Source organism: Mandrillus leucophaeus, unplaced genomic scaffold (assembly GCF_000951045.1).
Source record: "Mandrillus leucophaeus isolate KB7577 unplaced genomic scaffold, Mleu.le_1.0 Scaffold717, whole genome shotgun sequence".
In the NCBI taxonomy this organism is placed as follows: Eukaryota; Metazoa; Chordata; class Mammalia; order Primates; family Cercopithecidae; genus Mandrillus; species Mandrillus leucophaeus.
Genome location: NW_012107775.1, coordinates 614,853 through 642,518, shown reverse-complemented (window position 1 = coordinate 642,518; position 27,666 = coordinate 614,853).

Below are 27,666 nucleotides of genomic sequence, written 5' to 3'. Positions count from 1 at the left end.
GCATGCCTGTAGTCCAGCTACTTGGGAGGCTGAGGTAGGAGAGTCGCTTGAACCTGGGAGGTGGAGGTTGCAGTGAGCAGAGATTGCACCACTGAACTCCAGCCTGGCAATAGAACGAGACTCCATCAAAAAACAAAAACAAACAAACAAACAAAAAAAACAGCAAAACACCACACCAATAGGTTTAACAATATTGTCAAAATACTGAAAGAAAATAATTGCAATATTGGAAATATATTTAACTTTACATTGGTGGTATAATGATAACATTTTTAAAAACTGAACATCGCTGTTTAAAGACTCATTGATAGAGCATCTAAAAATATACATGTGAGATTAAAGAAGCATTGTAAAGCAAGATAAATAGTATATATGTGGATAAAATATAAGAAAATATTTATAAATAGTGTCTTTTGGTGTTAAAACTTAATAAGATACATTTAAATGTGCACAATCTAAAACACGTAAATAAGGAAGGTGTTCAATTGTGAATTAACATATTCTAAGATCTTCATTGGAACTTTAGAAATACTCATGTGTCTCTTAAATTTTCATCTGCATAATAGTCTTTTCCCTGCCTGAATTTGCACATTTTCTTATTGAAGTACTCCGTCCCATTTTCCTAATCTTGCCTTCTGCTGTGACTGATATTTTTAAAATATATTTCTTAATTTAGATATTGTATTTTTCATTTTTGGAATACCAATTTGATTGTTTAATACAGCTCCAATTCTTTGTTTAAATTCATCCATGTTATCTACCTTTTCCTTTATTTCCTTAAACATAATAATCATGCATTTTTAAAATTCATTATCTGCTACTGCTGATATCTGGATTATCTCTGGCCTGTGTATATTGTCAGCCCTTTCTTTCAAACATCAGTTATGTTCAATTTTCTCTTTTCCCAATTTTCAGATTAGCCCACCTGGGATTTTGATACAGAGCCTTGTGGATCCTCAGCCTTGTGGGGAATTCAAACAGCAGGAGACAATGCTCTGCCATTTAGTTTCCAGTGCAGGTTCCTTGTCTCCCAATCCACGTAAGATACAGGAATGTCTTGGGTTAAAACAAGAATTGTGTTTGATGACTTCTGCCTTGTAAGACTCACAGGTCTCTGCTTCCCAAACCTCACAGACCAGAGGAGATTATTCTCTGACTTTTAGAAGCTTTCAGCTTAAATCTCTAGCTTCACAAGCAGCAGCAAACCCCACCTGATATCCCATGGGAAAAACTGACTATGATTTCTGTTGCCTCAAATTTCTAATTTGTCATGCTAACGCTAATAACTGTTCAATCATTTGCTTGTTTCTTTTACCCCTAGCAGAGGTTTTCTGCTGAATAAGGTGGATCCGTAATTTGCATCCAACAACAGGAGATTACCCCAGGAAATTTTTAAGTTGGAGATGTTCATTTTGCCTCAGAGAAATTCTCTCTTCTCCAAAATTTTAATTTCTAACTCTGATTGCTTACATAGTTCTATGATGCCTTTAAATAGTTAAATTTATAATTCATGTAGGTTTTCTTCCTAGTTGTAGTAGACTTACTGTTCTGCCATGAGCTTCTAAATCCAACCTAGAATTCTTGCGATTTTCTTAATACTAAGAATATTGAAGCACATTTTCATATATTTACCAGCCGTTTGGATATCTTCTTTTATTTGTATTGCTAAGCTTTTTGTTTTTTCATATATATTTTCTTATTGATTCGCAAGCTTTTAAAAGTATGCTAAATATGATTCTGTTGATGTTTATATATGTTGCAAATATCTTCTCCTGATCTAAAGCTTGACTTTTTACTTCCTTAATTGGTAAACAGAAAATTATAAATATAATTTAGTTCAATTTGCAAACAGTTTTCTTCACAGTTAGTGATATGTGAGTCTAGTTTAATATAACTTTTCCTAGCTCATGATCATGAATATATTCTTCCTTGCTACATCTTTGAAGGTTTATTGTTCTATTATCCTCGTTTAGATAAAAAACTCACCAGAAATGATTTTATGTGGTATAATGACCAAGGTATGCTACATTATTATTCTATGTACATATCCAAAGGATCCAACACAATTTGGTGAAAAGGTTGCCTTTTCCTACTCTTCTACCTGCCAACTGTATAATAAATCAGATGTTCATATTCGTGTGTGAGTCTATTACCAAACTCTGTTGTGTCTCATTTGGCAGTTTATCTATTCTTCGGCAAACATTATGTTGTCTTAATTAACTTTAAATTTATCATGTCTTCATATAAAGTATAATAAGTCTTCCAACTTAATTTATCAAGATTGCCTCTTTAGATTGCCTCTTAAGCCTATTTGTGTTTCTGTATCTATTGAGGTAATATTTATTCAGTAAAATGCACATGACAGTAACATAGAGCTCCATTAATATTTACTTACATATACAACTATATAACTACTTCAATAAGCTTGTCAACTTACACACACACACACACATACACACACACACAATACCTGCGGAGAGTTTGTCTGGGTTTTGTGATAGATTGACTATTTTGGTCCTATTTGGTCATATCTCTAAATCCATGCAATGTTACTCTGTAGTCCATCTCTTCAAAAAAATATAGTTTTTCTATTCCTCTAAAATCCGAGTTGTCTTCATTACTTACACGGCCCAAGATATAGTGAGTTAATACTGTGTCAGTCACCCAAGTGATGCTGTGCCCGTCCAAGCCTAGGCCTCAAGAGATACTGTGTGGTTCCACACTATCTCATGAACCATTTATTATCATAAAAGCATTTCTAGGGTAGTCTTTAGTAGGGATATAAGAGCAGAGCCAGGTTGCTCTAGCCAACAGTCAGACAACCTCCAGAGGCAGAGCTGCCTAACTGTAGAAGCATGATGAAGCCTAGCTGAGATAAACAGCATCCAGCTAGACCCACAGGCCAATCCACAGTAAAATGAGCTTTACAGGTGATTGTTATTTTATATCACTATATTTTGGAGGCATTTCTTTTCACAGCATTATTTTGGCAATATGTGACCAATTGTATCAAATGGTCATTTTGGACCTATGAAGTAATTATATTATTTTGCATCCATGTCCGTAAGATAAACTTGTCTATATTTCTCCTCTTTTCTGTATTATTGTCAGGTTTTGAGTGTCAGAGTTCTGCTGTTCTCATAGAATCACCCAAGAAGGCTTAATGTATCTTGAAGAATTTACCATTAAAGGTATTTAAGCACAGAATTTTCTGTGTTAAAATGACTTAATTGTAGAATCAAGTAACTACAGAGTAAGTTGATATTTTGTTTCTTCTTGTATCTGCTTTTAAAATTTACTTTTTGTAAATTTTCCGTTGTGTTTGTTTCATATTTTTTAATGTCAGAATAATCCATAATTTTGCCTCAATTTTTCATCCTGCTATCAGTCATGTTTTTAAAAAATATGTCTTGGAAAAGGTTTATGACTTAGTAATCTTTTAAAGCATATCCATTTGATTTCAGTGGTCTTTCCTAGTATTGTTCTATATTATATTAATGAAAACTTATATATTATTTTCTTCTCTCTGTTTAATTTGCTATGCTAATTCTAACTTCTATAGATGATTAATTTTTAACCTTCCTCCTCTTATAATATATATAAGGCTCTATATGCCTTTCTAACCACATCTTTATTTTCAAACTTTTCTCATATACAGTATTTTTCTGTCACTGAATTTAATATTTAGAATATTGTTTAATATCAATTGCTAATCTTTTATCCATTCGTTATTTAGAACCAGTATTGCTAAATTTCTGACTATTTTTTAGTGTTTATGTTTCGCTAATGGTTATCAATCTCTGTTAATTTGATTTCATGTGAGAACATTTTAGCATAATTTCAATCAAGTGAAGTTTCTTGAAACTTGCTTTATGGTCCAGTATATTGTTAATTTTTGTAAGTATCTTATGTGCACTTACAAAATATGTATTCTTCAGTTTTAAGGAGTGGTCATTTATATTTCAGTTACATTTAATTATCTTGCATATATTCAATATATGACTCCTTTTTTGTGCATTTATTCGGTGAGTTATTAAGAGATGTGTGTCAAAATCATCCACTATGTCTTCAATTGTTATGGTGGGAATAAGGAATGTCCTAGAGCTGCAATACAACTTTTGGTGGTGATAGATATGTTCATCATTGTGATTGTAATTGTCCCATGGGGTATACATATATTAAGTATTTTCATACAGTATACTTTAAATATGCAAAATGTGTTGTATATAAATTACATCTCTATAAAGGTTTTAAAATGACCCACTATATTTCACCACCTAGTAAAAGAGAAAAGTCAGATGATCATCTTAATAGATACAAAAATAATTTGATAAATTTTAACATTTATTTGTACAATAATGTTATTAGATAATAATGTATATTAGAACTTTACATAAATTTTCTTAATCTATTTTAGAAAATAGGATGTACACACATACACATACCACTATTTAGTGGCCAAATATTCAAAACCATTCCCAATGGAATGAGTTAAGTTCACCTGATATTGCTACATATATCAAACACAGTATTATTAAACCTGGATACGGTTAGCTACATAAAAAGTAGTAACTTAATAAATATTGATGAATAAGTCAATAAATTCATAGGTAGAGGGTAAGACAAATGTGTTTAGAAGAATACTTCTAATCTCTAGCAGACTTTCTCAACTGCAGTTCTGGAGAAGAGTGTGCCTTAATATCCTAAGTCATCAACTATGTGTAAAGAATAAACTTATTTCCCATGCATGTTGACTGGCATGGATTCTGTCCCATCCTTGGAAGAACCTGGTTGTTACTGCCATCATTTTCTGTGTACCAAGGCTTAGATTAAGAATTCTGGGTGAATAAGGCTAATAGAAGCAAGGACTCAAGATTCGAATGAATATTTGTGCAGATTTCTAAGTACTGTATGTCTATGAGTAATTCCTATGTTTTGTGAATTTTCTTGAAAAGTTGACTTTTTTTGAAGAATTTTCTTGTTCACAGACAGAGCATCGTGTGCTGACACCAAAAAGGTAATAAAACAGCCATCAACCACTTTACTAAATGATCCTCAAGGATATTTATGTTTCCTTTAAGGAGTGACTGTGTCTTCTTTTGAATTTCTTCCACCTGCTCAAAAAGTCTTAGAAATATTTCACTGCCCTCAGTAAGTTTTGTCAGCAAGAGAGAAAGTTTACAAGTGAATGCTCAAATGCAGCAATCATTACTTGTTATTTTTCAATTTAATTTTAGTATAAATTAACTTATCTCTGTGCAAGTAGCATTAAAGCTAATAACCCTAAAAAGGATTAAGATTAGAAAGTAATGCTGTCAGTGACAAAGCTCATTAACAGCCTTTATCACCAGAATCTGATGAACTACATCTAGGATAATTGGCCTAATTATAATACATTTGTTTCTTTAGCCAGGTATTCCTTGCTTCACTCTCTACTGATTACTTATGGGTCTCACTTTGGCCAATTAACTTTCTCTTTCCACTCTATCCATTTCTAAAATTGATAGTGTATAGCTTAGGTGTGGCTTACTGTCAGCGTGCCTGTGCTCTGGATAGGTAAGGGCTGAATTAAGAAGACAAGAAGTACAGAGAAGAAGAGATAGTTTTATCCCAGAGTGCTGGACGTAAAGTAGATATAGAAAGAATCATAATTCTTTTGGGGTTTCTACCTATTTAAGTGAGGTTGTTAACATCTATTTAAACCCTAACAGTACTGTAGACTTCTGATATATTCTAGCCTATTCATTCTCACAAAGCATTTTAAATTACTTTATTTTTATGATAAGTAACAGACCACCCAACTACAAGTGGCTTAACAAAAAAAAGTAGTTTACATTTTATGTAAAATGTAGTCTGGAATTAGAGAGTTCCACATTTGGAAAAGTATCTAATGAATAACTCTAAGGAACACTTTGCTTAAGTTCTAACATCCTCAGGATATATAGTTTTTATTTCCTTTGTCTATAGACCTGTATAGTTTTAGGATAACTTCAATAGGCTAGAAACAGTACAGAAACCAGGACAATGAAAGCAAATCATCACATGATTTCCCCTTCTATTACCAGAAAAAAAGTCCTAGAAGAACTTATCTTACATCTCATTGGCCAACAATTGATGATCTGTTCATGCATAGATGAGAGGGAGATTGGTATGATGCCTGAATTTTTCATTATTTGTCAAAAGAAAGGCTTATAATAAAAGGTGCTCAGTAATGACTTTTGACTTTTCAACTGCTTAACTTTGAATATATGTATACCTCCAAAATTCATGTACTGGAACTTAAACCCCAATGTGATAGCATTAAAAGATAGGGTCTTTAGGAGATAATTGAGTCATGAGGCCAGAGCATTCATGAATGGAATTAGCCACCTTATGAAAGGACTGAAAGGAACCAGCTAGGCCCTTTATACCCTTTCATTCCTTTTTGCTCCTCCATTACTTCACTCCATAAAGACATAGTGTTCAGATACTCCCCTCAATGCAGCAACAAGGTACCATTTGGAAGCAGACTCTGAACCTGCTGGCGCTTTGATCATGGATGTTCTAGCCTTCAGAACTGTGAGAAAATAAAATTCTATTGTTTATAAATTACCTCGTCTGGCACATTTTGTTATAGCATCAAAGACGGACTAAGACACCAACTGAAAGTGTGAGCAGGAATACAGTCCCTTTTCTAGTAAGTGGAAATCTCTATGGAACTTTGTCTCTCTCTACTTATCTTGATTATATGGTGTAAGTTTCATGGAGGGACAAATTTGAATTAAAGTACTTGGAGATGTATCAGTGTTTTCAGCTGAGTTCTTATTGAATATTAAGGTCCACTATAATGAGAATGATCAAGTAATTCATTGTCCATAATACACAGGTTTGGGAGTGAAAAGGGGACTAGTAATAATTATACTTGGATAAGTGAGAGCTCAGCAAACCAAGCAAACTGATACATAAGGTCACCTTATTTTTAATAACCATATTTACATCTCAAAGTCACAGTATCAGTGACTCCTGACTATTGATTTTATCACTGAGACAGGAAAAAGTGACATAATTAAAAAGAAAACAATAGGCATATGTGCAATTATAAGAAAAATGTAAAATTCCTAGCTCAATAATTGATAGAACCAATAAAATACTGCACCAGTTTTTTCTCTGTCTGAAGCTCATGTCTCATATTTTGCATGGCTGACTAAAACAGTGTCTAATCAATTATGTTTTCTTAGCATATTGTCTCATCCTAAACAAACCTCCTTAAGAAATCACTGATAGGAGCCATAATTGACTAATATTTTCCCATGTTTACATTCTACATAGAATGCATTAGAGTTAGATATTTTTGTTATTTATTTAATCATTGCTAGTCACTCCCCTGCTCAAATGTAAGCTCCTGATAGCAGTATTTTCTGCCTTCCTAACTGTTGTTCCCCAATTTTTTGACCAGTGTTTGAAAGAGAATATGTACACAATAAATGTGTCTTGAATGAGTAGATACCTGAATCAACAGTGATAAGTTCATTAAAAAATAGAATAAAATTTGTCAGACTCTAATGAAGAGACATAATATAACATCAATATTTAAAGAAAAGCTGAATAATGAAAATATTTTTAAATGTGTGTATAAGAGAATACAGACTACAACCACATGAACAGAAAAAGTAAGAGTTTAAAGAAATATAAACGTGCCAATTCCTTCACCTTTCATAGCAGGAGATTAAAAGTTGATAATCTACAAAATATAAATTTCAACCTATTATTACAAAATAGAAAGGCAATCAGTAATAAACTAAAATTCAGGCCCTACGTATTTCAAATAACTCAAAGAGGGATAAAAGAAAGCAAGTAAAAATAATATAGAAATATAACGAATATGGCAAATATTGATACAAAGGAATTCAACAAATTAATCTAAAAACCAAGGGGCTGCAAGACGGCTAACTAGGTACATCTGGTACTTGCTGCTTTCACAAAAAGGAACCAAAATAGCAAGTAGATAAACACACTTCAAGGAGATCTTTTAAGAGAGAATAGTGGAATTCAGCAGAGAAGTGACAGAAAACATGTAAAGTAAGGAAGGAGAGACAAGCAAGCAGCCTGCTTGGCCAGGATAGACTGGAATAGCTCCCCAGTCTGGGGAAAGGGTGAGTGAATGACCACCACGGGTTCACATGCTCACTGAAAACTCCTATAGTCCTAGTCATGGGACAGCCCCGAGACTAACATAAGAAGCCTCTGGGAGATCATGGAATGGCATTGCTCCAGAGAAGGAGCTTCCATTGAGTCCCACAGACTGCCAAGTTTCAGGCAGCTATGACATGGCACCATTTTGAGAGTCTAGTCCCTACCAGACTGCATCCTGCTCTGGAGTAAAATAGCCCCTGCATCTCCACAGCTCCAGATTCCCATAGACATTCCTTGCCTACACCTACCTTTGCTGCCGAGAGCTGCCACCAGGGCCAAAGTGGGAGCCACTGGCAGCAGTGAAACCCCCACAACAGAGGGGCAGCATTAATGAGAAACTACCCTATCCATAGCCACTGCTGCTGCTGACTGCTGCTGCCACTAGGCCAAAGCGTAAACCACTGGCAGTTACCTCATCCCTGCAGCAGGACAATCATGTGTTTTTAAATTCTCTGAGGACAAATGCAACTGCTACTCTGGGCTGCCACTACCAGGGATGAAGTGCAAGAGAAGCATATACCTTCAGCTGCCTGTCTATGGCTATTTCCACAGAAATAAATCCTGTACAATGCAGTAGCAGGGAAACAGCACAGCTGCTGCTGTCCCCACCTGAACCTTCTGCTGGTAGCCTGGAGATCATCCCACCTCTGTCTACCACAGCTAACACGTGCACACACTTCCAAGGGGTATGGCAACAGGTGTTCCAAGCCCGACTCTGCCTCCTAGTACCCAAACATGCCATCTGGGGCTTGGGGATCACCCAGCCAAATCCATAACCACTAGCACCTAAACACTCCTCCCAGGATACTGAGGTTAGGCTACAACCTCAATCTGCTGCAACCACCACAGCTGACACCTACCACATGTGCCATCTACGGGCCTGGGAACTGGGCCACTTAGCCCATTGTAACCACTGCCAACAGCAATACAGACTGCTTGGGACCCAGAAGGTTGTCCTACCACTGCTACTGCCACCACCAAGACAATGCCCAATGCCTAAAGACCTGATAATCCACCCATCTGCCCAGTCCACTGCTGTCATTCTTGACACCTGAGCAAGGGATCTAGAGGCCCAAAATTGGCCTACCTGGGCCTATTAATACTGGTGTCAGCACATGCCATCCTGGGAAATAGCGACAGGGATGTTTGGTGCAGTGTTGCATCACTGAGGCCAAATGGCCAACCAACCTGGTATCCTAGACCCCAGTAAAACATCATCACAGCCACTAACACTAAATATGCACTCCAAGCTACTAAGAAAGTCAGAGATACCACTGACTCTATTTACAGCCAAAGAAATTATACTGAAACTACACTATAGCAAACCCAGAATCAAAGCTAAAGTGCAATTCTCTATTCAGCCAATACCATGGACACATCTTCAGGAGAATTCCTCCCCTATAAAAGCAAATTCAAAAAATTGGAAGAAGCAGCTGTCACACTCAGTGTGCAGATATCAAAGTAAGGACACAAGAAACATGAAAAAGTAAGGAAATATGACACCTCCAAAATAATAATAATAATAATAATAATTCTCCAGCAACTGATTTCAATCAAAAAGACATTTACAAAATCCCAGAGAAAAATTCAAAATATTTTCATAAAAGAAGACCAATCAGACATGAGAGAATACTGAAAACAGTACAAATAACTCAGGAAAACAATTCAGGATACAAATGAGAAATTTTTCAGAGATAGAAATCATAAAAATGAACAAAATAAAAGCCCTAGAACTGAAGAATTCATTTAACGTAGTAGAAAATATACCCAAAAGTGTCAGTAATAGACTAGATCACAGAAGAAGAGAAAAATCGCAGAATGTGAAGACAGATCTTTTTAAATTACCTATTCATATACTAACAAAGAATGAAAGAGGAGAGGGGCCAAGATGGATAATTGGAAGCAGCTGCAGTCTGCAGTGCTCATGGAGTGGAATGAAAGGAGAGAGTGAATTCGGCATCTTTAACTGCCATATCCAAGTGCTTGCATTGGGACTGACTAGGAAAACATCTCAACCCACGGAGAGCAAAGAGAAGCAGGCCTGGGTGATTGCCCACCCAGAAGCAACATGGAGCCAAGGGAATCCTACGCTGAGCCAAGGGAAGCAGTGAGTGATTTTGCGACCCAGTCTGGGAAACCATGCTTCTCCCAGAGATCTGTGCAAACTGCATATCAGCAGATCCACTTGTGAGCCAACGCCACCAGGGCCTAGGGTCCAATCCATGGAGCTGTGTGGAGTCTTGGCAGAGTGAACAGTTAGGCACACACAAAAATCAGGAGTTTTTCATACTCTGGCCCCAGACTCCACTACAACATGAGAGATTCATCTGTGCATAGCCCTAGGAAGGGGGCTGAGTCCAGGGAGCCAAGTGGCATTGTTCTGCAGGCCCCACTTCCACAGCACCTCATGGGTTGAGACCCACTGGCTTGGATTTCCAGCCAGCCAGCGGCAGCAGATGGAGCTGGCCTGAGTCGGGACCAAGTTCCCGGGGGGAAGGGGTGGCCACCATCTGTGTGGTTTGGTAGACTCAGTCATTTCAGCTTGCGGGCTTTGGAGAATACAAATGGTGCAGACAATTCAAGGTTCCCCCCTTCCCAGTGGAGTGCACCTACTCTACCAAAGGGCAGCCAGACTGCTTCTTTGGGTGGGTCCCTGATCCTGTTTCTCCTAAGTGAGACCTCCCAGCAAGGGTCTCCAGCCACATCCTATAAATGCATTTAGGCCAGCAACAGGTCAGTGCCCCCACTGGAATGGAGCTTCCAGAGGAAAAAGCAGGCTGCCATCTTTGTTGTTTTATAGGCTTCACTAGTGATACCTCCAGGTACGGAAAAAACTGAGGCAATTAGGGTCTGGAGGGGACTCCAGGCAAACTGCGGCAGCCCTATGTAAGAGTGACCAGACTGTTAAAAGAAAAACAAACAAACAGAAAACAACAACAACTAAATGACCCCAAAAAATCCCCATTGGAAGGTCAGCAACTTCAAAGATTGAAGATAGATAGGTCCATAATGATGAGAAATAATCAATACAAAAATGCTGCAAACTCAAAATGCCAGAGTGGCTCTTCTTGAAATGACTACAAAACCTCTCCGACAAGGGCCACAAAACTGAGCTGAAAGTGAGAAAGCTGAATCGACAGAGTACGCTTCAGAAGGTGGGTAATAACGAACTTTGCTGAGCTAAAGGACCATGTTGTAACCCAATGCAAAAAAGCTAAGAATTATGATAAAACAATATAGGAGCTAATGGCCATAATAGCCACTTTGGAGAGGAACATAACCAGCCTGATGGGGCTGAAAACGAAAACACAAGATCTTCACAATGCAATCGCAGGTATCAATAGCAGAATAGACCAAGTGGAGGGAAGAATCTCAGAAATTGAAGATAAATTTTCTGAAATAAGACAAGCAGACAATAATGGAGAAAAAAGAATGAAAGGAATGAACAAAATCTCAGAAAAATACAGAAATATGTAAAGAGACCAAACCTATGACGGACTGGGGTACCTGAAAGAGACAGGGATAAGAGAACCAAGTTGGAAAACATACTTCAGGCTATTACCAGGAGGACTTCCCCAATATAGCAAGACAGGCCAACATACAAATTCAGAAATGCAGAGAACTCCAGTAAGATACACCACGAGAAGATCAACCCCAAGACACATAATTATAAGATTCTCCAAGGTCAAAATGAAAGAAAAAAATGTTAATGGCAGCCACAGAGAAAGGCCAGGTCAACTACAAAAAGAAGCCCAACAGACTAACAGTGGATCTTTTAGTGGCAGCCCTAAAAGCTAGAAGAGATTTGGGGCCAATTTTTAACATTCTTAAAGAAAAGAATATCCAACCAGGAATTTCATATCTGGCCAAACTAAGCTTTATAAACAAAGGAGAAATGAGATCCTTTTCAGACAAGCAGATGCTGAGGGAATTCATCACCACCAGGTCTGCTTGCAAGAGCTCCTGAAGAAAGCACTAAATATGAAAAAGAAAAAACTGTTACCAGCCACTGTAGAAACACACTAAACTATACATAGTAGTGACACCATGAAGCAACCACATAAACAACTCTGCAAAATAACCAGCTACCATCATAATAACAGGATCAAATTCACATGCATATCAATAATAATATTACATGTAAATGGACTAAATGCCCCAATTAAAAGACACAGTCAAGCCGAATAAAGAGCCTGTCCTATGCATACGCTGTATTCAAGAGACATGCGCAAAGATGCACATAGGCTCAAAATAAAGGGATAGAGGAAAATTTACCAAGCAAATGGAAAACAGAAAAAAGCAAGGGTTGCAATCCTAGTTTCTGTCAAACAGATTTCAAACCAACAAAGATCAAAAAAGACAAAGAAGGGCATTATATAATGGGAAAGGGTTCAATTCAGCAAGAAGAGAGAACTATTCCAAATATATATGCATCCAATACAGCAGCACTCAGATTTATAAAGCAAGTTCTTAGAGACATACAAAGAGACTTAGACTACTACATGATAAGAGTGGAAGATTTCAAAACCCCACTATGAATATCAGACAGATAATCAAGACAGAAAATTAACAAAGACACTCAGGACTTGAACTCAGCTCTGGATCAAGTGGACCTGATAGATATCTACAGAACTTTTCACCCCCAAACAATAGAATATACATTCTTCTCATTACCACATGACACTTACTCTAAAATTGATCACATAATCAGAAGTAAAATACTCCTCACCAAATGCAAAATAAATGAAGTTATAACAAACAGTCTCTCAGACCACAATGCAGTCAAATTAGAGCCCAAGATAAAGAAATTCACTCAAAATCACACAACTACATGGAAATCAAACAACCTGCTCCTAAGTGACTCTTGGGTAAATCATGAAGTTAAGGCAGAAATCAAGAAGTTATTTAAAAGTAAAGAGAACAGAGAGACAACGTACCAGAATCTCTGGGATGCAGCTAAAGCAGTGTCAGGCAGGGAATTTAGAGCATTAAATGCCCATATGAACAAACTAAAAAAATCCCAAGTTAGCAACCTAGCATCTCAACTAAAAGAACTAGAGAACAAAGAGTAAAAAATCCTAAAGCTCCAGAAGATAAGAAATAACTGAGATCAGAGCTGATATGAAGAAGATAGAGACACAATAACTCTTCAAAAGATCATCAAGGCCAGGAGCTAGTTTTTCTGAAAAACAAAATTAACAAAATAAATAGAACACTAGCTACTCTAATGAAACAAAATAACAACCTAAATAACAAAATCAGAAATGATAAGGAGGATATCACCATTGACCCCACAGAAACACAAGCAACCATTAGAAAATACTGTAAACACCTTTCTGCACATAAATGAGAAAATCTAGAAGAAATCAATAAATTCCTGGATATATATACCCTTGCAAGACTGAAATAGGAAGAAATTGAGTTCCTGAATAGACAAATAATGAGTTCTGAAACTGAAGCAGTAATAAATAGCCCACCAAACAACAACAACAACAACAACAACAACAACAACAAAGCCTGGACCTGACAGATTAGCAGATGAATTTTACTAGAGCTACAAAGAAGAGTTGGTGCCATTTCTACTGAAGCTATTCCAGAAAAACTGAAAGAAGGGACTCCTCCCTAACTCATTCTATGAGACCAGCATCATCTTGATAGCAAAACCTGGCAGAGATACAACAAAAAAAGAAAACTTCAGGCCAATATCCTTGAAGAACATCAAAGCAAAAATCCTCAACAAAATATTGGCAAACTGAATCCTGCAGCACATCAAAAAGTGTATCCACCTCAATCAAATCAGCTTTATTCTTGTGAAGTAAGGTTGGTTCAACAAACAAATCAGTAAATGTGATTCGCTGCATAAACAGAAGTAAAGACAAAAACCACTTGATTTTCTCAATAGATGCAGAAAATGCCTTTGATGAAATTCAACATCGCTTCATTTTAAAACTTCTTAATAAACTAGCTATTGAAGGAACATACCTAAAAAGAGTAAGAGCCATTGGCCAGGTACAGTAGCTCATGCCTGTAATCTCAGCACTTTGGGAGGCTGAGGAGGTTGGATCATCTGAGGTCAGGAGTTTGAGACCAGTCTGGCCAGCATGGTAAAACCCCATCTCTCCTAAAAATACAAAAATTAGTCAGGCACAGTGGAGCACACCTATGATCCCAGCTACTCAGGAGGCTGAGGCAGGAGAATCACTTGAACCTGGGAGGCACAGGTTGCAGTGATCTGAGATCGCACCACTGCCCTCCAGCTTGGGCAACAGAGTGAGACTCCATCGCAAAATATAAATAAATAAATAAAATAATAATAATAAGAGCCATGTATTACAAACACACAGCCAATATCATACTGAATAGGTAAAAGCTGGAAGCATTCCCTTGGGAAACTGGCACAAGATAAGGATGTCCTCTCTCACCATTTCTATTCAACATAGCATTGGAAGTTTTGGCCAGGGCAATCAGGCAAGATAAATAAATAAAGTGTATTCAAATAGGAAGATAAGAAGTCAAATTATCTTTGTTTGCAGATGGCGTGATCCTATATCTGAAAAACCTCATCGTCTCAGCCCAAAGGCTTCTTAAGCTTACAGGCAACTTCAGGAAAATCAGGATAAAAAGTCAATGTGCAAAAATTGCTAGCATTTCTATGCACCAAAACAGACAAGCAGAAAGCCAACTCATGACTGAATTCTTATTCACAATTGTTACAAAAAGAATAAAATATGTAGAAACACAGCAAACAAGGGAAGTGAAGAACCTCCTCAAAAAGAACTACAAGCCACTGCTCAAAGAAATCAGAGAGGACACAAACAAATGGAAAAATATTCCATGCTCATGTAAAGGAAGAACCAATATGGTGAAAATGGCCATTCTGCCTAAGTTATGTATAGGTTTAATGCCATTCTCATTAAATGACCATTTACATTCTTCATATAATTAGAAAAAAAAAGATTTTAAAATTCATATGAAAACAAAAAACAGCCCAAATAGCCAAGACAATCCTAAACAAAAAGAACAAAGCTGCAGGCATCATGCTACCCAGCTTCAAACTATAATACAATGCTAAAGTAACCAAAACAGCATGGTACTAGTACAAGAAGAGATACAGAGACCAATGGAACCAAATACAGGACTCAGAAATAAGACCACCCACCTAAACTATCTTATCTTCGACAAAATTGACAAAAACAAGCAATGGGGGAAAGATTCTACTGAATAAATGGTGCTGGGAGAACTGGCTAGCCATATGCAGAAAATTGAAACTGGATCCCTTCCTTACACCTTATACAAAAGTTAACTCAAGATGAATTAGAGACTTAAATGTAAAATCCAAAACCCTAGAAAAAAAATGTAGGCAATACCATTCCGGACATAGGCACAGGCAAAGATTTTATGATGAAAATGCCAAAAGTAATTGCAACAAAAGCAAAAATTGACAAATACTATCTAATTAAACTAAAGAGCTTCTGCACAGCAAAAGAAACTATCATCAAAGTGAACAGACAGCCTACAGAATGGGAGAAAATTTTTGCAATCTATCCATCTGACAAAGGTCTAATATCCAGAGACTACAAGGAACTTAAACAAATTTACAAAAAATCAAAAAACAAAAAACAAACACAAACAACTCCACTAAAAATTGGGCAAAGAACATGAACAAACAATTCTGAAAAGAAGACATACATGCAGCCAACAAACACGAAAAAAGCTCAACATCACTAATCATTAGAGAAATGCAAATCAAAACCACAATGGTATACCATCTCATACCAGTCAAAATGGCTATTAGTAAAAAGTCAAAAAACAACAGGTGCTGGTGAGGTTGTGGAGAAAAATGAACACTTTTACACTGCTAGTGGGAGTGTAAATTAGTTCAGCCATTGAGGAAGATAGTGTGGTGATTCCTCAAAGACCTATAGGCAACAATACCATTTGACCCAGCAATCCCATTACTGGGTTTATATCCAAAGGAATATAAATTACTCCGTGATAAAGATAGCTAATGGAAGCTGGGCTTAAAACCTAGGTGATGGAATGATCTGTGCAGCAAATCACTATGGCACATGTTTACCTACGTAACAAACCTTGACATCTGGTATATGTACCCCCGAACTTAAAATAAGAATTGAAAAAGTAAGAAAGCATGAGCAAAGCTTATGCAATATATAGGACATCATAAAGCAATCAAATATTTGAGTTTCAGTGCTCCAGAGGACAAGGAGAAAACAAAAGTGTAAGCAAACCTATTTAATCAAATAATAAATGAAAACTTTCCAAGTGTAGCAAGAGATTTGACTACTAAGATTGAGGAAGCTCAGAGAAGCTCCCAAAATAGACACAATTCAAAAAGGTCATCTCTAATGTATTAGAGTCAAACTGCCAGAAAACAAAGACAACGAGGTAATTATAAAAACAACAGGATAAAAAAGTCTAGTCCCTTATAAAGGAACCACCATCAGAATAACAATAGATTTCTCATCAGAAACCTTACAGGCAAAGAGAGAATACGATGATATATTCAAAGTGCTGAAAGCAAAAAAACTGGCAGCACAAGATACTATACCCAACAAAGTCAAACTCCATAAATGAAAGGAAAATAAAGTCTTCCTGAAACAAGCAAAGCTCATGGAAGTCATCACTGCTAAGTAGACTGGTCCTACAAGAAATGTTTAAGGGGGTCCTACACCCAGAAGCAAAAGAATGATATCTACCATCATGAAAACACATGAAAATATAAAACCTACTCATAGAACAAACATACAAACAGAAAAGACTTAAATATAAACCTACTCATAGAACAAACATACAAACAGAAAAGACTTAAATACTACCACTACAAAAAACCATCAAATCACAATGATAAACAATATTAAACAAAGGAAGGAAGAAAGGATATACAAAACAACAAGAAATCAATTAATAAAATGACATAAATAGCCATTACTTATTAATAATGAGCTTAAACATAAGTGGATTAAACTTTCCACTTGATATAGAATGGCCAAATGGATGAAAAAAAGTGACCCAACTATATGCTGCTCACAAGAAATTTATCCTGCCTATAAATACATATAAAGTGAAACATGGAAAAACATACTTCATGCAAATGGAAACCAAAAGAGAACAGAAGTAGCTATAGTTATATCAGGTAACATGGACTTTAAGACATAACAGTAAAAAGAGACAAATTCATTATATAATGATAAAAGAAATTAATTCAGCAAGAAGATATAACAATTATAAACATATATGCATCCAATACCAGAGGACCTAGACATGACATACAATACAAGCCGAGACAGGCGGATCATGAGGTCAGGAGATGGAGACCATCCTGGCTAACACGGTGAAACCCCGTCTCTACTAAAAAATACAAAAAACTAGCCGGGCGAGGTGGCGGCGCCTGTAGTCCCAGCTACTCGGGAGGCTGAGGCAGGAGAATGGCGTGAACCCGGGAGGTGGAGCTTGCAGTGAGCTGAGATCCGGCCACTGCACTCCAGCCTGGTTCAAAAAAAATAAAAATAAATAAAAAAAATAACAAATATTATTAGAGCTACACTCCAACACAATAATAGTGGAGGACTTTAGCATCCAATGCTTAGCATTAAACAGATAATTCAGACAAAAAATTAATGAAGAAACATTGAGTTTAAATTGCACATTAGGGACAGGCACAGTGGTTCCCATCTGCAATCCCAGCACTTTGGGAGGCCAAGGCAGGTGGATCACTTGAGCCCAGGAGTTCACAACCAACCTGGGCAACATGGCAAAAACCCTTCTCTAACCCCCCCAAAAAAGCAAAAATGGGTCACATCTGGTGGCATGTGCCTGTAGTTCCAGCTATTTGAGATGCTGAGAAGGGAGCATAACTTGCACCCAGGAGGTGGAGGTTGCAGTGAACTGAGATTGTGCCACTGCACTCCAGCCTGGATTGCAGATTAAGACTCTGCCTCAAAAAAAGATAAAAAGACATTCAAATAAATTCCACATTAGACCACATGAACCTAATGGATATTTACAGAACATTTTATTCAACAGATACACAATGCACATTCTTCTTGTATATTCAGTGCAGGGAACATTCTCCAAAGAGACCATATGTTAGGAGACAAAACAAATCTCAACAGGTTTTTTTTTTTTTTTTTTTTTTTTTTTTTTTTTTTTTGAGACAGTCTCACTCTATCACCCAGGCTAAAGTGCAGTGGCGTGATCTCAGCCCACTGCAGCCTCCATCTCCCAGGTTCAAGTGATTCTCATGCTTCAGCCTCCCGAGTAGCTGAGACTACTGGCATGCACCATAGTGCCTGGCTAAGTTTTTTATTTTCAGTAGAGTCGGGATTTCACCATATTGGACAAACTGGTCTCAATCTCCTAGACTCAAGCGATCTGCCTACCACAGCCTCCCAAAGTGCTAGGATTACAGGCATGAGCCACCATGTCAAGCTAAATCTCAACAAATTTTTAAAATCTAAAATAGTGTCAGGTATATTTTTAGACCAGAAAGGATACAATATAAAATCAATAATAAGAGAAACTTTAGAAACTGTACAAACACACTGAAATTAAACAACATGCTTCTGAATGACCATTGGGTCAAGAAAGAAATTAAGAAAGAAATGTTTTAAATTTCTTGAAACAAAAACCTAAACATACTCAAACCCATGGGATACAGATAAATTAGTACTATGAGGAAATTTTATAACAAATGCCTACATCAAAAATGGAGAAAGATTTCAAATAAAATTCTGAGGATACACCTCTGGAACTAGGAAAGCAATATACATTTTCTATATAATTCAAATTAATTTTTCTATACAAATAAACAGAAATATGTAAGAGAGAGAAATCCAAAACTGAATGAAATTAAAGGAGAACTAAAAGTGTAATGATTCTTTCAACCAATGCTTTTTGAGAAAAAACATTGAAATAGGCAAGACAATAGAGGTTTCGATTAATAAGTCTATGGATAAACATATAGTCTTTTAAAGCATACCTAAAATAATTCAAAAATATCTATTAAGCCACGAAAATACAATATATTCCAAAATTTTTACCTGATATAATCTTTTTGAAAATTAATAGTAAAAAGTAGTAACAAATTAACTAAACCAATATCACATAATTTAAAAAACTTTTGAAAAACACTTCAGTCAAAGAAAAGTTGAAATTTTACAATTTATTTTTTAAAGTGTATGATATATATCCAAACTCATGGAGTATATCTAAAGTCAATCTAAAAGGACAATTATTTATCTCAAACATTTATGTTACTGAAAAAGATATAAAGTTTGTAAAACAGTAAAATTAATCTGTTTAAAATGCAAAATAAATTTTAAAAAATCAAGAGGAAGAAATTCATAAATGTAAAAACGAAAGATTCCTTTGTAAAGATAATTACAGGAAAAATATTTTAAAACACAATTGATTCTTAAAACAATAAAATGGGTCTCTAGATAAAGTAGCAATAAAACACAGTTGATAAAATGAGAATTGAGAATGCAGCAATAATCACAAACACAAGAATATAGAAGTATCAGGAAGTACTCTTCAAAGTTATACAGATAAATTTAAGAACCTATGTAAAATAGATGATTTCTCAAGACATATCCATGATAAAATTTTTACTCAGAAATAATAATAAAGGATTTGAAGTGAAAATAAAATATTATTAATATTTTTATCAATGATTACATAATATAGCAAGAAGTTTAAAAAATAGTACCAAAGATGTTTTCACAGTTAAATTCTTTAAAATCCTCAACTAACAGATATTTTAAGTGCTATCCAAATGAGAGATAGAGAAAGCAAGCTTTAAAAAATATTTCTAAGAATCCACCAAAGAACAAGTAACAAAGTACGCAAAATAGTCAATGGAAAATTTAGACTTGCATTGTCTAATATAGTACTTGCTAGTACAAGGTGACTATTTAAATTTAAATTTAAGATTCAATTTCACAGTTGCACTGGTCACTTTTTTTTTCTCGCAGACAGAATCCCGCTGTGTCGCTGAGACTGGAGTTCAGTGGCATGATCTTGGGTCACTGCAATCTCCAGATCCCAGGTTCAAGTGATTCTCCTGGCTCAGCCTCCCAAGCAGCTGGGATTACAGGCGCCTGCCACCATGTCCAGCTAATTTTTGTATTTTTAGTAGAGACAGGGTTTCACCATGTTGGCCAGGCTGGTCTCGAACTCCTGACCTCAGGTGATCCTCCCCCCTCAGCCTCCCAAAGTGCTGGGATTACAGATGAGTCACCACATCCGGCCGCACTAGTCACATATTAATTGCTTAATGGATACATGTGGCTAGTAGCTGCTATATTAGACTGTGTAGAAATAGAACATTTTGACAGGTAGTTCTAGAAGAAACGCCCCAGTGAGTTTCTCCTCCTAGACACATCACTGAGGGTGGAAAAAACTGGGACAGCCTAATTGAATAAGCCTGCTCCATTTACCTACTTCTGAGGATAAGAGACAGAGATTCAGGGAGACACTGATTTATGGTCCCTGTAGAAACTCAAGAAGATATAAACAATTCATGTCATCACATACTTTCAAATACATTATATTTCCTTGGCACAATACTGCACCCGTCTTAAAGAGTGGAAACTGAGACTCAGCAAGATTAAGAACTTGAGTTCACTATGCTGATAAATATTAATGCTGGATCTTAAATCCATAACTTCCAAATACAAGCCTACCATACCCTTGACAATGTACCACCTAGTTCTTGCCCAAAACAGGTGCTTTGATCTGTTGCTATAGTGCTATGGTCATGTACCTGAAAGCTAATCTGTAATGCTCAAGGACCTGCAAGCTCTAAGTGTTCTCAAGCATTCAGCTTGCAGATATTCAGTAATTATTGGTTCTTGCTTATTTGCCAGACTTAATAAACATTACAACATTTAATATACACAATACAAACAGAAAGAGACAGAGGGGAGAAAGAAATGCTTTGGTTAAAAAAGTATAAAGTAGATGAGAACATAATTTTGATCCAGTTTTATATGGAAACGAATATATGGTTTGGCATAATAAAACACTCCATGTTAAAGTATCTAACTCTGTCACTGATGCATAGTAGGTACTCAATAAATGTTTACGGTTGTGCACTGCTGGTAAACTGCAGAGAGCGGAAATGGCATTCCCCACATTCTACAAATAAGCAATGGCCTGTTTTTCTTGGAAACTGGATGTCTAAAGATAGACCCTAAGAAGAAATCATGAAGTAAACATAAAGTAAATGCCATATTTATCACTCTAGTGAACTGTTTGTTGCATTAGGGAGGAATTAATGTTGGTGGAGCATTTGTGCTGATCCCCAAATGACCACAAACTGAGCTGTAAATATATATATATTCTCATCACATTTTGCTGCTGTTTATCTCAATGAGCAGCATCCGCTCCCAAACCACATAAATGCCAGCCCTGATGTTAGGGAGTAGAGATGACCTACAGAGTACCAAGCTCATTTAATGAATGTATTTCTATTCTCAGTGATGGTATTGATACAGCTGCATTATGTACTACCTGGAAGCGCATTTCTATAGAAGGACCAGGGAGAAGTTTTTGCTTAGGTATTTGTGGCAGGCTCAGGAGTATGGTTAACTCTTTTTTAATGAAACTAACTGAATTAGTGGAGTGGGGAAAGGGAAGGAGTTACATTAAAGTATTATTCTCCAAGAGTGATGGAGTCTATCATTCTGAGAAATTTGAAATCGCTCCTCCAAGGTCTTAGGCATGGCTCAGAAAATGTTAAACTGACAGTCACCTGCCAATAAGGTTGAAGAAGAGAGTATCCTAGATAAAGAGACCACTGAGAAGACTTACAGTTGCAAAATGAATGCCAAAATGAGAGCAAGAAGGAAGACAATCAAAATCAAATATCTCCTATTGCAAAACTGTTCTTAGGAAGATGGTATGACAAAGAGAGGGAGATGAAATATAAACAAAAACAAAACAAAAATCTGGTGTCTATGTTTCAAAAAATCACAGATTGAAGTAGATACAGATATCAGCAAATAGTAAAACTACACTAACAACTTGCCTCCCTCCCTCCCTCCCTCCCTCCCTCCCTTCCTTCCTTCCTTTCTCTTTTGACGGAATTTCACTCATCGCCCAGGGTGGAGTGCAATATCATGATCTCAACTCACTGCAACCTCGACCTCCCAGGTTCAATTGATTCTCCTGCCTCAGCCTCCTGAGTAGCTGGGATTACAGATGCCCACCAACTGCTCAGCTAATTTTTTTGTATTTTTAGTGGAGTTGGGGTTTCACCATATTGGCCAGACGGGTGTCGAACTCCTCAGGTGATCTACCCACCTTGGCCTCCGAAAGTGCTGGGATTACAGGTGTGAGCGGCCACATCTGGCCTACTAACAACATTCATTTGGTAAAACTGGTGATGATTAAAAAGAAACAAAATACAATAGTGAGGTTTCTAGGCCACATGATGAGAACTGACCAGACAAAGGAGCAGGCTCACTGTAGCAGTAGAAAAGAGATTTGCTTATGTGGCCAAACTTAAGGTACCAGAACAGTCATGGCTGCCAAGTGTATGATAAAAGGAAGAGCCATAAACAGGTTGGGTCTAAGATACAAAATCAGCACAAAAAAGCCAAAATTTATTTTTAGTTTAATTTTAACACAGCATATTGCATTTGAAGTACTGGGAAAAAGCACATATTCCTATTGGTGTCTAGGGGTGAGGAGGAAATATTTATGGCATAATAAAAATATGCAGTTCTGATGGTATGTATTGTGATCTGAGAGAAATTCTTAATTAACATTAGAAATTCTTTCAAGAAGTATGCAATAACGATATCCACCTATGCCACTTTTGTGAATAAGAAGAGTTAAATGTCATGCATAAAAAAATAGGCACAGGTGGTGAATCCAGGCTGCAGTAGTTACTGTACCACTTTCAATTATGATCATAGATGATACATTTATCCTTAATGGGCTCCTTGTTCCATGGGTGTGAAAGAAGTGCAACTCAGGGCACTTACCATGCTCCTATGGGACATTGAAAACTTAAGATGTATATAAAATTAAGAAAGCAAACTCATTCACTTAGAAGCATGTTTTTAATTGAAAACAAGTATATTCTATGTGACAACCATTATACTTAGGCAAGTGAATTTCAAAGATAAATAGGACACCATCCAAATCCTCAAAAGTACAATAAAGAATAAAGACAAAACAATTATGTATGAGAAAACAAAATGACTTGTTAAAGAAATTTGCCTGTTTACACAATACGTTTTATTATTTTTCTCCACTTGATCCTTACACCAATTCTATGAGATAGCAATTTAGTAATAAATTTATTATTCCTATCTTGTTAAAACAAATGGGAAAACTGAGTCTTAGAGAGTTGTAGTGATTGGACTGTGGTTAGAATTTTGTAGGAATTTTGTAGGTGAAGACTCCAGGTTTTCTGACTGTCAATGATTGATTTTTTTTTCCACTTAGGTAATAATAGTCTTCCAAAACAGAAATGGATTTCTCCTCTGTTATTGCAACAGTGAAGATACAAAACAAGACTCCATGTCTATAGAAAACCAAAACATCAATCACGTCACTCAGTGATTCAGTAGATTATGTGAAAATGTTGTCCCCATGATGTCATTTATCTACACTGTTCACCTAGTTTACTGTTTTGGCCAGACATTTTAGCATGGCCTCAACACAAGCTTAGAGCCTAGCACAGCACACTAGTAAAATATTTTACCCAATGACCCAAATTGTCAATTACATGATTTGTCCAGATTGCATTGCTACCACCAACATATTTTTTAAAAGAAAACTATCAGAAAAGGCAGAAATAGCAGCATATTAATGAAGATCATTAGTAAATGATAAAGATTAGGCTTTGGCCCAATCATATTTTCATCTTAATCATGGCAGAGAAGAGATAACGTAGTAAGAGAGTGGTAGAGACAACTATGAAATCTGCATATCCCCTTCAGTTCCACAATTCCCTGGTTACCTTGGAGGAAACCCAGATCTATGATATGCCAGTTACTCCTAGTGATGGCATTTTTGTGTTGCAGGAGTGCTGCCAAAACTTGTCCTTGGAATTGACAACCTCAGGTAAAGAGAGAATAAAACTGCTATTTATTGAGTGTCTACTGCATGTTAGGCCATTTTACGCATTTAAAACATTGCAATATAAGTGTGCATTTTCATATATGGAACCCAGGGCTCAGGGAGGTTACATATTTTCTTCATGGTCAAATTTCAATTAACAGTAAAAAACTGTTTTTCTTAGATCTGGGCACCTTCTATAATGCTGATCTGCAAAATGCTTCTAAAGGGCTTAATTGAGAATGCTGGTCATGGAAAAGTCACAGGATGAAAGCAGACACTACAGAGGCAGGAACTATCTGTAACAGTGGAAAAGAAACAACCTGGCATTATGAAACAGTATGAGTTTGGAATTTGAGATTAGATAGTGATATGTATTGGCATTTATAAACTCAAGTGTTTAAGGGATCATGTAAGCCATATAGTTCAATTGCCCATTTAATACTTGAGTTTCCTCCATAACGTCCCCACTAAGCTGATCAAGCTAAGTTTCTCTACTTTGAGCTTCCCTATTATTTGATACCATATCCTTTACCTCCTGGGTCACGCCTCACATTCTCTCAATCCTCCTGTACCCTATTCATTGCCCAGCAGGCAGCTTGGATCAGGAGTAACTTAACCACATTGCTCAGCTGTTCAGTGTGTACATTCCTTCTATAGGAGTTCTTGAAGACCACAACCAGAGATCTGCAAGAACACCCTGATAATCACTCACACACAAATATGGGAGGGTGGGGGATTTCATACTTCATGTGGCAACTCTGATCATCGTGGCATGGAAGCTAGAACCATTCCTTGAGCAGAAAATTCTGAATTAAGTTAGACTTGACTGCATCAAATAATCAAGTAGAATTTTGCCCCTGTTGCCAGAGCAGTGGCAAGCTTGACAATGTACCCTCGTACTTGTTTTCTTTTTTCCTTTTCCAAAGTTGTCCTTTTTTCCATTCCTGTTCCCCTGAGTTTCTTCCTAAAGCAAACTACCTAGACATACCTCTTCTTTGGCTCTACTTTCTGAGGATTGGTCACTTATGGGACGGTAGGAAGAGAGATCCTTTCCAATCCTGATCTAATATGCAATGTGGCCTCAAGGTTTTTTTATCCTCATCTTCTTGTCTTTTATTAATTTCCATATACCTAGCACCTAACACTGATTTTAATCCCATAAAAAGGAATCACAATATCTAATCAATGGGTATATAGATGAATAATTGAAATAAGTGTGGTCAAGGTTGAAATAAGTGTGGTCAAGGTAAATGTATTTAGAATTAAAGTGCTCTCTAAGGTTGAAGAAAAGTTTTGCCCAACTAGATAAAGGCAAAACTAGTTACAGACAAAGTGGGAAACATTAAGAGGCTTAGGATATATCCATTCCTCATCATGATATCTTAGGACTCCATTATCCTAATCCTAGCATAAAGTCATTGGATCTATATTGTTGATCATAAGAACACTAATTTTTAACTATTCTATGTTTACATTTCAGAGCCATATTTTAAAAATATAGACTCAAAGCCAGGCATGGTAGCTCACGCCTGTAATCCCAGCACTTTGGGAGGCTAAGGCAGGCAGATCACTAGGTCAAGAGGTCAAGACCATCCTAGCCAACATGATGAAACCCTGTCTCTACTAAAAATACAAAAATTAGCCAGGCATGGTGGCAGGAGCCTGTAGTCCCAGCTACTCGGGAGGCTGAGGCAGGAGAATCGCTTGAACCCGGGAGGTGGAGGTTGCAGTGAAACCAAAATCGTGCCACTGCACTACAGCCTGGGTAACAAAGTGAGACTCCATCTCAAAAAAACAAAAAACAAAAACAAAAACGAAAAAAACATGTGTACGGGTAGGAGATAGATTTAAGATTCTATACTTAAGAAGAAAGGATTGGCTAGACTTTAAATCAAAATACATGGTTTTAGTAGCTTAGTAGCTGTGTGCTTTGGTATTGATAAAATTCTTGGTCTACTTGTCTTACTGTGTTGATTATAGTATAAGATAAATAAATAAGGAAATCTTAATTGTGCAGTATCATATATATTTAAAGTATTATGGATAATGTAATTCCCTCTAGATTAGGCACTATGCCTGACGTTTGTATTTTCCAAAGCACTTGGAGTGAACTGCTAAAGAAATGAAGCATTTTCAACTGAGTGCTCAGAAGATTAAGAAAATAATTCAAAGGCTGAAGGGCCTGATCTACAGGGCAAGATTAAATGAGAACATGTACTTCATCATTCTGTTAGGCAATGCCTAATGGAGGGTCAGGACTGTAAACATATATTTCAAAGAGGTAAACGCAAAGATGGAGAATTATTTCAGTTGATACAAAAATAAATAAGTGAGAACATTGAGAATGAAATTAAAAATGATCTGGGTACCAAAAATGATCAAAATTATTTTATTTGGAATCTTTCAAGCTAACATAAAACAACCTAGATTTTTTATCTTCATTTTATCGTTGAGGTGATCTCCAGAGACTAACATATACTTTTTGATGACATACTTTTCCTTCCACATTAGATAGAAACTCATCCTGAATTATTATCTTATCTTTTTAATTCAAACTATCACGGGAGAAAAATAATCACAAAATATATTGTTTTTATCCAAAATGTCAGTTTTTTTTACCACTTGCTTTTTTTTTTTCTTCTTACCCACCATGAACTTCCTATTTCACAGTTTCCTTGAGGAATGCTTCTGTGAGTGTACAAGTGGAACTAATTGAAAAAGATCAGACTTAATAGAATTTAAACTAACTGAAGGGAGAGATAACTTCAGTCACAGTAGTATCAGGGGAAATGAGACAAGACCAAGGGAGATTCTGAAAACTAAAGTACTACAAATGCACTGTAAATTCTGCAAAGGCAGGTGTCTGTTCATATTTAACTTGAAAGAAAATAGAAGTGAGTCAATATAATATGTGATAATTTTTTTTAATCTGGAGAAGCACTTAATAGTAATTTTTCTGGCAAACATATTTGATTCAAAGAAGGAAGAAAAGAGTATATTATTTTCTTTCTGACAACAGCAAGATTCTGTTTACTTCAGACTCAGTAAGAAATTGGCATCTTACTAAAATGAGACTATAGCTTAATTGTTCTTGTTTAAAGAATAACCCATAAGCAAAAATGTGGTATTTGAGGCAGTTTGTCTTTATAATGGCTTTGAACATATATTAGTTAGTCTTGAGTCCTGTACTTCTTTTCTCACATTTCTGGGAGTTGGCATTCCCCTGAGGCCTGATCTCACTGGGCAGGTCCTGCCGATAATAATAAATGATGATAGGGTCATGCTTTGCAGCTTGGAGCAGTCCCATTTGTATTCGATTTCTCCACTATCCTAGGAATTTAGATAGCTAAGGCAGAGTTTCCTTTTTCTCCCACTTTCCCCATTACACAAAAGTTCTCA